Consider the following 9,563-nt stretch of genomic DNA (forward strand, 5'->3'; position numbering starts at 1 on the left):
GCTAACATATCATGCAGGATATGAAACTTTATGCTTTTTCAGAAGTCAATTTCATACACTGAATTTCAAAGTGAACTGTGCAGAGCATATGAGAGTTATAAAACTACCAACTGAATGGCAAAATCACATGTAAAAACAGGTTCTGAGCCATGTAGTCATTTAGTAATGCTTAAATTATAAGGACCATATCATATTTAACACTTACCGAGTGATGTTTATCCATAGATCTCAAATCACTTTATAATTATGGATATGTATCATTAGCCTCATTTTGAGGATGGGAAAACCGGGGCCCAAGGAGGTAAAATGTTTTGAAGATCATACAAGACAATTGCAGTCCCTTGCGCTAATCACTGGACCACAGACCCTTCCAAAATATTCCGCATTTCATGAAAATAATTAATAGGTTATTTTTTGAACCCTGTTTTGAGCTTGGCCTTCACAACATCCTCTGGCAAGGAGTTCCACAGGTTGTGTTGTGTGAAGAAATACTTCCTTTTATATGTTTTAAACCTGCTGCCTATTAATTTCATTTGGTGACCCTTAGTTCTTGTGTTATGAGAAGTAGTAAACAACACTTCCTTATCTACTTCCTCTATATGAGTCATAATTTTATAGATCTCAATCATATCTCCCCTTAGCCGTCTCTTTTCCAAACTGAAAAGTCCCGGTCTTATTAATCTCTTCGAACGTGGAAGCCATTCCATACTTCTAATAATTTTTGTTGCCATTTTCTGAACCTTTTCCAGTTCCAATACATCTTTTTTGAGATGGGGCGACCACATCTGCACACAGTATTAAAGATGTGGGTATACCATGGATTTATATAGATACAACATGATATTTTCTGTCCTATTATCTATCCCTTTCTTAATTATTCCTAGCATTCTGTTAGCTTTTTTGACTGCTACTGCACATTGAGTGGATATTTTTAAAGAACTATTCACAATGACTCCAAGATCTCTTGGGGGAAAGGGTACAAAAAAGTATTCAGTGCCATTGGGAACAACTACCAGTAAAAATATGTGATGCAGGATTAGATGTTCCAGGAAATGTTCCTTCATATCATTTCTGAAAATTGCACTTAAACTGTGCTGGCAACTCTTACTTGTGAGCTCCTGTTTTGGACTGATAAAGTGAGAGTGGATGAAACCAAACAGCTACAAAATGCGGAACAGAAAAGCAACTGTGTCTCAGTGATTATTTGGTGTCTCATAAAATGCTACCTCTACAGTATATGATACTATTTAATGGCCTCATCCTTCAAGTAGTCATTACCACTTACTAATTGCCAAGGTCCAGCGGAAGTCAGAACACGAATTAGGAGTCTCCTCCCCACCAAGATTACTTTGCAGGGTCTCATTCTTTACAAGTACAATTTCATAAGAGATTCACGTATCGGAGTTACATGGAAAATCAGTGCAGAAATGCTAATGTTCATTAAATTTCTTACACATAAAACTTTCAAATATGTAAACTGCTATTGAGCAGTTACAAATCCTTATGTAAAAAACTGGTCACAAGTGCAAGATGAATTAGAGAGAGTGTCTGACCATGTATTCCTGGCACACTTAGTCCCCTATCCAGTAAAGAATTTGAGCATGTGCTTAACTTTAAACACATAAGCAGCCCCATTGTAATCAACATGACCAATTATGGGTCAGACTTCAAGCCGCTTATTCCCAATGGTAAGAAGTTAGCCACACAAGTAGCATCCATTATCTTCACTGGGACTATTAATGAGAGTAAGTGCTCACCGGTGGGACTAACAGGGTCACAAAGTGATCTGTGTGCCCAAAATTAAGCACATACTTAAGTGATTTGTAGGATTTAGGGCCTTAGAGCTCCCGCTGACATCACTGGGCATTTGTGATGGGCAGGGGATTCAGCAGGAGGAGGCTTGGTTTATAATAATCATAAAGCTGGAAGCAAAACACATGACTGAAATGTGCACTTCATCCTGACACCAGTGTTGTCCCATGTAAAGAAGATGTGACCCCTGTACATAAGTGTATTGACTAAGCTAAAAGCAGGCACTGATCCTGAAAAGGAATCTGTGTGGAAGGACCCCTGTGTTCTTATGAATCTCTTTGCAGAAATGGGAAAAATGAGTTCAATAATGTGTAAATCCACCTCTTGTCTTTATTCCTATTCTTTCCTCACTAAGGACCCATGCCACTGAATAGTGGAAAGTGTCACTTTTGTCTGCATTGTTCCAATATGTAACTCTGGTTAATGAACAAAGTTAGGTAAAACAAATCTGGGCAGATCTGTGAATCCCAGAAGGCATTGTGATTCCAGTACTATCACATGATCAGAGCTTTGCAATGGGAGAACAAGCTTCTCTAGCATCCAAAATAACTATTGGTGCTCAACTGTTCCTTTTGTGCTGAGGTCACTTCTTTCAGGTCAGAACACTAACTCTGCAGTGAGACATCCTGGCACATGTGTCTATATTTTTTTAAAATAAAACAGAGGACATTAGATAGTCATAACTCAACTACCTGCCTTTGGAGTCCTTTCATCTAGAGCATTAGAGGTAATTATCTGCTTTTAAATAATAGCGGCCAGATTTTTCAGACTAAGGAACCTAACACTGGGAACAAAGTTTGAAAATTTCAGCCACAGTTTAGTATATTGAGGTTATACTTTTAAGTGCTAACATAACATGAGACACAGATCTATTTAGTATTTTTAAAATACCATCACTGAAATTTAGACATAAGACAACAGCTAAAATATGAACATACAAATAACTAAGTACATAAATTAGAAACCACTTTCATTTTAGTTTTTAGTTTGTTTGTGCGTGATTCTAGATAACTCCTAGGAAGTCAGTACATAAGACCACTCTTTTTAGGTAACCTCCTGTCTTAAGAGGCAGCTCCAAAACATCTGCAGATATAATAGGATATGTTCTGCTCAGGTTTTAATAGAAGACCACCATAAGCTATCTTTATTGCCCGAGTGGTCACTTAAAAATATTTTACTATAATTAAAATAAATGGCAATCAAATCACCCAGAAAATGTCCAGTATGCGCTAAATCTATAGTTAATTAGTTTCCAACAGGTTAGTGTTTAACTTTATTGCAGCTTAACAATTTCCCTATTATGAACTTAGAAAACATCCAGATATAAATGAAGAGAGAAAACATAGGAATAAAATATGTATCCAAACACAGGGGAATACAGAAAAAGCGCAGAAAGACACAAAGAAGTAGGCTGTTCTCTGAAGTTTAAATACAATACAATCTCCAGTTGCAATGCTATGAAAGCCCTGGTACCCACAAAGATCAAAACTGTTTGTTGAGATAGTCTCTGGGGTAAGATGTTCATGCCCACTGTTCCATAACAAAAATCTTTCCCAGCAATTGGACACCATGGCCATGAGCAGACATTAATAGATATATGCTCCCTTTTTTGAGCCAGATTCCTTGGTGGGTCTGATGGCCTGTGTGAAATGAAACATTGATCCATATCACTGCATGGTCTTTTTTGAGTCACATCATCCCCTCCAGCAGAATGGAATGCCCAGCAGGGGCATAGACATCTCTTCTTGCAGAGGATGAGGATCCACAAGGAAGAATAAACCCAGTTTTTGTGGACCTCAGCATGTGTTTCCCCTAAAATACCCCTACCACACAGACAGAACAGCAGTCTACCCTGGCGCGCTGCCACTGTTTTTACTTTCACCTGCCACCCACCATACCTCCTGCATAGTTTGTCAAGCTATGGTGTTATCTCTGCTTGGAGTCACCCCAAGAAAAGAAAAAACCCATAGAGACAGTCTTGTGACTACACCCCCTACCCACTTAGCTAGCACCTAGCTCCATGGTGCTCAGATTCCACGTAGGAGCCACAGAGGGGTGGAATTGGTGCTTATGCAATGGGATGCTACTGTATAAACCTTCCTCCACATGTGCAGGGCCCTTCTGCATCTCCTTTCTTCCAACGGGGTTTTTATTTTGTTTTGTTTACTCATAATTTTCCTCCACTTTGTCAAGCCTGACCTTAAAAACCTCTAAGGAAGGAGATTCTACCACCTCCCTAGGTAACCCATTCCAGTGCTTCACCACCCTCCTAGTGAGAAAGCTTTTCCTAATATCCAACCTAAACCTTCCCCACTGCAACTTGAGACCATTACTCCTTGTTCTGTCATCTGGTACCGCTGAGAACAGTCTAGATCCATCCTCTTTGGAACTCCCTGACTAGGTGATCACAATGATCTCTTCTGGCCTTGGAACCTACGAATATATAAAATAATCTTGTTTGGGGAGAGTGGGGCGATGTGACGTCGCCAGGGTACCTTAGGTTGTGGAATCTGATATACTGATGAATGTTCAATGGTTACTCTATGGACAATAGGATGTTATAAAGCAGACACCAAATAGCTGAGTCCTCCTCCTCTCTAACTCGAAAGAAATATCTTCAGAAACTGGACCATAGTGAAGGGAAACCTGTACAATAAGTAATTTAATTTGTTTTTATTTTAAATTAATTTACTATTAATGAAACATGACAGATTAATACTAGAACTCCTTTGCTTGGCAACAAAATCCTGAAAATAAATGTGTCTATTTAAATACAGAGCAGGTAGGTATCCCCATGGTGCTCCAAAAATCTGCCTCAAAGATGACCCCTTGAAGGGACGCCTCCAGCCCCCTTTAGCAAAATTGGTGGTTGCATTTTATGACAACTGAAGAATGATTGCCTGGCTCTGTAACAAAATGAGTTTGTTTAGACAGATTTGGGAAACCCTTTTGGACAGCATAGAAAGGAAAAAACACACATATGTTGCTACACCTACATTACTATTGTGATTTGGAGTTGGAGAATGACCTCTAGTGGCAGATTGGAAACACTGGTCTAGAATTTTTGAGAAGTCGTCTGCTTCAGAGATAAAATGTGCTATTTATTATGTATTTTGATGTGCTGAATTCAAATATGACAATTAAAACAACTGATTGGCTACTGTTTCTAAGATATTTAAGTTTTTATATTTTATGTCTATGTATATTGTGTAGATAGTAGAGTTTTAATCATAAATTGTAAACCTAGGTCTTTTCATGTGTTTATGGTTGCTTTACATGATAATATTTCACCTGTCCTGTTTATGTAACACTTTAAAAATCAGCAAAAGGGTTATATAAATAAAATTTATTATGAAACAAAAGGCAAAAAACTATTATGTACATAGTTTAGTCCTATTCAGTGTCTACTTGGCGCTTCTTGGCTTGTCTCTTGTATTCATTAAATGGAGCATCTCTTGTCACTGTCCAGCAATAGTCTGCAAGCATTGATGGGCTCCATTTGCCCTGATAGCCTGCCAGGAGATTCCACTGCTGTAGTCTGGAGCCCAACAGTTCTGCCTTACTCTTGGGTAGTTCCAAATCCCTGACAAGGTCATTCAGTTCACCTTGTCTTATGAGGTGTGGTTCAGAGGAGGAGGATGGGAGAAAATGTGGGTCCTGTAACATTGATGGTTCAGGACCAGAAGTTTCATCCTCTTCCTCTTCCTTGTCTGACTCAAGTGAGAATGATTCTGGTGCATCAGGAACCGGCAGTCCTTCTCCGTGGGGTACTGGGCGTATAGCTGATGGAATGTTTGGATAATGCCCAGTCCACTTTTTCTTCTTTGACGCACCTTTCCCAACTGGAGGCACCATGCAGAAGTAACAATTGCTAGTATAATCTGTTGGCTCTCTCCTAATCATTGGCACTGCAAAAGGCATAGATTTCCTTTTCCTGTTCAACCACTGGCGAAGATTTGTTGCACAAGTGTTGCAGCATATGTGTGGGGCCCACCTCTTGTCCTGATCTCCAATTTTGCAGCCAAAAGAAAGGTGATAGGCTTTCTTAACCATAGTGGTTAGACTGCGCTTTTGTGATGCATAAGTCACTTCACCACAAACATAGCAGAAGTTATCTGCACTGTTCACACAAGTACGAGGCATCTCTGCTCACTTTGGCTAAACAGAAATGTGTCCCTTTGCAAAATCAAACACTGACAAATAAGAGAGCACGACACTGTATGATTTCTAGAGCTGATATAGGGCAATTTGTTCAGCAGAGTGATGTAAGCTTCATTATGATTGCATCATCCATGACTTCTAGGAATAACATGATGCAATTCGTATCATGTATGACGCAATACCAGCTTCAGATTGCATCATTCATTGTTTTGCCTAAAAAGCAAGTACTGTCCAAACTCAGTCATAGATTTATTCATAGATCCAGTCAAAGATGTATTTTAGTCATTTCTGGTTTAAATTGAGATCCCTTCCCTTTATAACTCACTTATCCTCCGCCATTCCCAAGTTAAGGGTCATATATACTGACCCAATAGCATATCTTGAAAACTAGAGCCAATCAACAATTTTAAGCATCATTTTCGTTCTCAGTGACCCAGAATTAGTAAAGTTGGACTACATTTATTTCAGAAGCATTTTGGCTGTAGAGCAGTGTAATGAGACATTTATTACTGAGAAAAGTGTCAACCATTCAGCTTTGAAACTGTGCTGTATGTAGCTACGTAATTGCAAGGTGGATTTTTATGTATCACATCTTTAAGAGTAAAGTGAGCCCCTCACTCTCATCCTTGTCCACTGCCTTTGCACTAGAATACTTCCTGTGGGACAGGTTAAGATGACTGTTATTACACATGTTTCAGAGTAGCAGCCGTGTTAGTCTAGATAGATTTCCACTCCATACGGCTAAATGCAATGTCTTGCATAATGACAGGTTTCAGAGTAGCAACCATGTTAGTCTATTACACATTGAGTCATACAAACTGTGTTCTTTTGCACTCTTTCCTTCATAAGACTTTACACAGGTTTTTTTTCCACCATAGTTGCCTACAAAATTTCATGTATATCTACACTGAGTTTCCTCAGAATCATTCCGATAGAAGAGCAGGGCTTGCTCCCCTGTGAAACCAGCAATGTGATTTGGCTCCAGAAATAAACAGATCTTGGGACATTCACAGAAGTAACTACAGAGAATCTGAGGCTTTCTGCACTATTCCCTAAGCTTCCCTCTTCCCTTGTGTGGGTGGGTGGACAAACTTTTTGGTCCAAGAGCCACATTGGGATTGCAAAACTGTACGGACGGCTGGGTAGGGAAGGCTGTGCCTGGCCCCCACCCCTATCTGCCCCCTCCCACTTCCTGCCCCCTGACTTCCCCCCTCAGAACTCCCGAGCCATCCAACCTCCCTCGCTCCTTGTCCCCAGCTGTCCCCTGGGAACTCCCGCATCCAACCCCCCTGCTCCCAGACCCCTGACTGCCCTGACCCCTATCCACACCCCTGCCCCTGACAGGTCCTCTGGAACCCCATACCTATCCAACCCCCCCGTTCCCTGTCCCCTGACCCCTATCTACACCCCAGGACCCTGACAGGTCCCCTGGGACCCCACGCATATTCAACACCCCTGTTCCCCATCCCCTGACCCCTAGCCACACCTCTGCCCCCTGACAGGTCCCCCGGGATTCCCACACTTATCCAACTCCCCCTGTTCCCCATCCCTGACTGCCCCCCCAGAACCTCCACCCCATCCAACCGCCCCCTACTCCCCGTCCCCTGATTCCCCCCAGAACCCTCTGCTCCTTATCCAAACCCCTGGTCCCCTTACCCTGCGGGAGCTACACATGCTGCTGCTCTGCTCGGCAGAAGCCTGCAGCTCAGCTGCCCAGAGTGCTGCCCTGTGGCTGTAAGGGATGGGGACAGCAGGGGAGGGGCTGGGGGCTAGCCTCCCTGGCTGGGAGCTCAAAGGCCGTAGTTTGCCCACCTCTGATGCAGAGGGAGTTATGTCTAGTTCGACTAGCAACAACTCCTAGGTGGAGTGTCACTTGGAAATCTACCCAGAACTGAGGGATGAAGAGGTGGAGAGAAGTGGTTCCTTGCCCTCTTTGCTGGCCATAAGTTGTGAAACCCTTATTAAACAAAAGGGCCTTCAAGAGAGCTGGAGGCAAATAAAGGTCTCACCTCAGATTTGGGGACTGTTGCCATGTATTTTAACACCCTCTACTTTTTGTACCAGAGAATAACCCCACGTATAGCCCCATGTATTTTAGGTCTCTCTGTGCTATTGCTTTAACCAACATGCAAGGAAATGGAAGATGGTAAAGGGTGAACCAGCGAAGTTCTGGTCTGAGAATTATTTTTAAAAGAACTAGAATACTGAACAATAGTAAGTACGGTCACACCATTGTAAATCAGGAATGACGCCACTGAAGTCAATGGAGTTTCATTCATGTGAAACTAGCATAAAAGAGAGGAATATCAGGTCCCCAGAGTATTGCTCACAGCTGTGCCAGTAAATTAAATAATTTCTGTGTGAGGCTATTATATTAAAAAATTGTTTTAATGTATTCTGTTAAAGCACCACTCAAATTCTTCTAAAAATATTTTATTAATTTAATACTCTGGGTCATGTCTCAGGTCTGGTGCTTTTCCTGCTGGGCTCTGCCTGACTTCTCTAGTCAAATCTCATGTTCATGAGATCTCTGGGTCAGTGTATCCCAGAACACATTGCTGCTCTTCTGGCTCAAGTGAAGAAACAGATTCAGGAGATCTAAGGACAAGAGTTGATCAAGCAGAGATTGTCAGGTCCACTAAGACCCTAAGAGGGATTTAAGCAAAATTACTAGAGGAAGATTTTTGGGAAGAAGAAAGGAGTTTCAACAAATGGTTGCAAACCTAGCCAAGAGCTTAGATATGGTTCTTCTTTCAATTTGGAATGAGGGTTGGACAAGTTTTTATTTCTCATGAGCCATACTAAGCATATATAAGCAGTTTCTGCTTTTCCAGGAAACACAAACTGTGCATGTTGCACTTTGAAGAGAAGGACAGAGCTCTAACTGGAGCAGTGTAAAACTCGGTCCTGTGGTTCACAATGAGTTTGAACCTTTTATGCTTTTTTGTTTGTTTGTTTGTTTCATTTATCTTGGGGTTATGCCTGATGAGTTTCACTTTGAATTTTGCATTCAAACTTACCCTAAACTCAAAGCCAGACTTAGCTGAAGCCAATGATTTGGTGTGGTTTCATGTAGAAATCATTATTATTATTATTTATTTGTATTGCGGTAGTGCCCACTCAAGGGCCTGTGCCCAATTGTTCTAAACACTGCTCACAAATGTAATAAAAAGACAGTTGCTGGCTTGCAGAGTTCATAAGTAACGTGAGACTGTCTAATTTCTCATGCTTGCCACCCAAAATGATAGATCCTTCTCAACTGCCCGTGGAAAGGGAAGATTTGAAAACAGGCCCAGATACAACCAAAACTAAGCCTGAAATATAGCTCAAGTTATTCAAAAGGTTTGCCAAGTTGGTTTCAGTAAAACAATGCCAAATTTTGTGTTCAAAACAAACCCCCAAACCTGGGGAAAGTTTCTGCTTATGTGACAAAAGGCTCACAGAGATCTTGCCCTAATGAATATCTTAAACTGGCCCAACTCACCTCAGTTCACAAAATGAATGTAGTAGTTTGAATTCAGTGCCAAGCCTAATTTGCAAAAGGACGAATGTTGGATTTTTATATGAACCCATTTCATCCCCAAGCTGTG

This window comes from Gopherus flavomarginatus, chromosome 3, assembly GCF_025201925.1.
Source record: "Gopherus flavomarginatus isolate rGopFla2 chromosome 3, rGopFla2.mat.asm, whole genome shotgun sequence".
Classification (NCBI taxonomy): domain Eukaryota; kingdom Metazoa; phylum Chordata; order Testudines; family Testudinidae; genus Gopherus; species Gopherus flavomarginatus.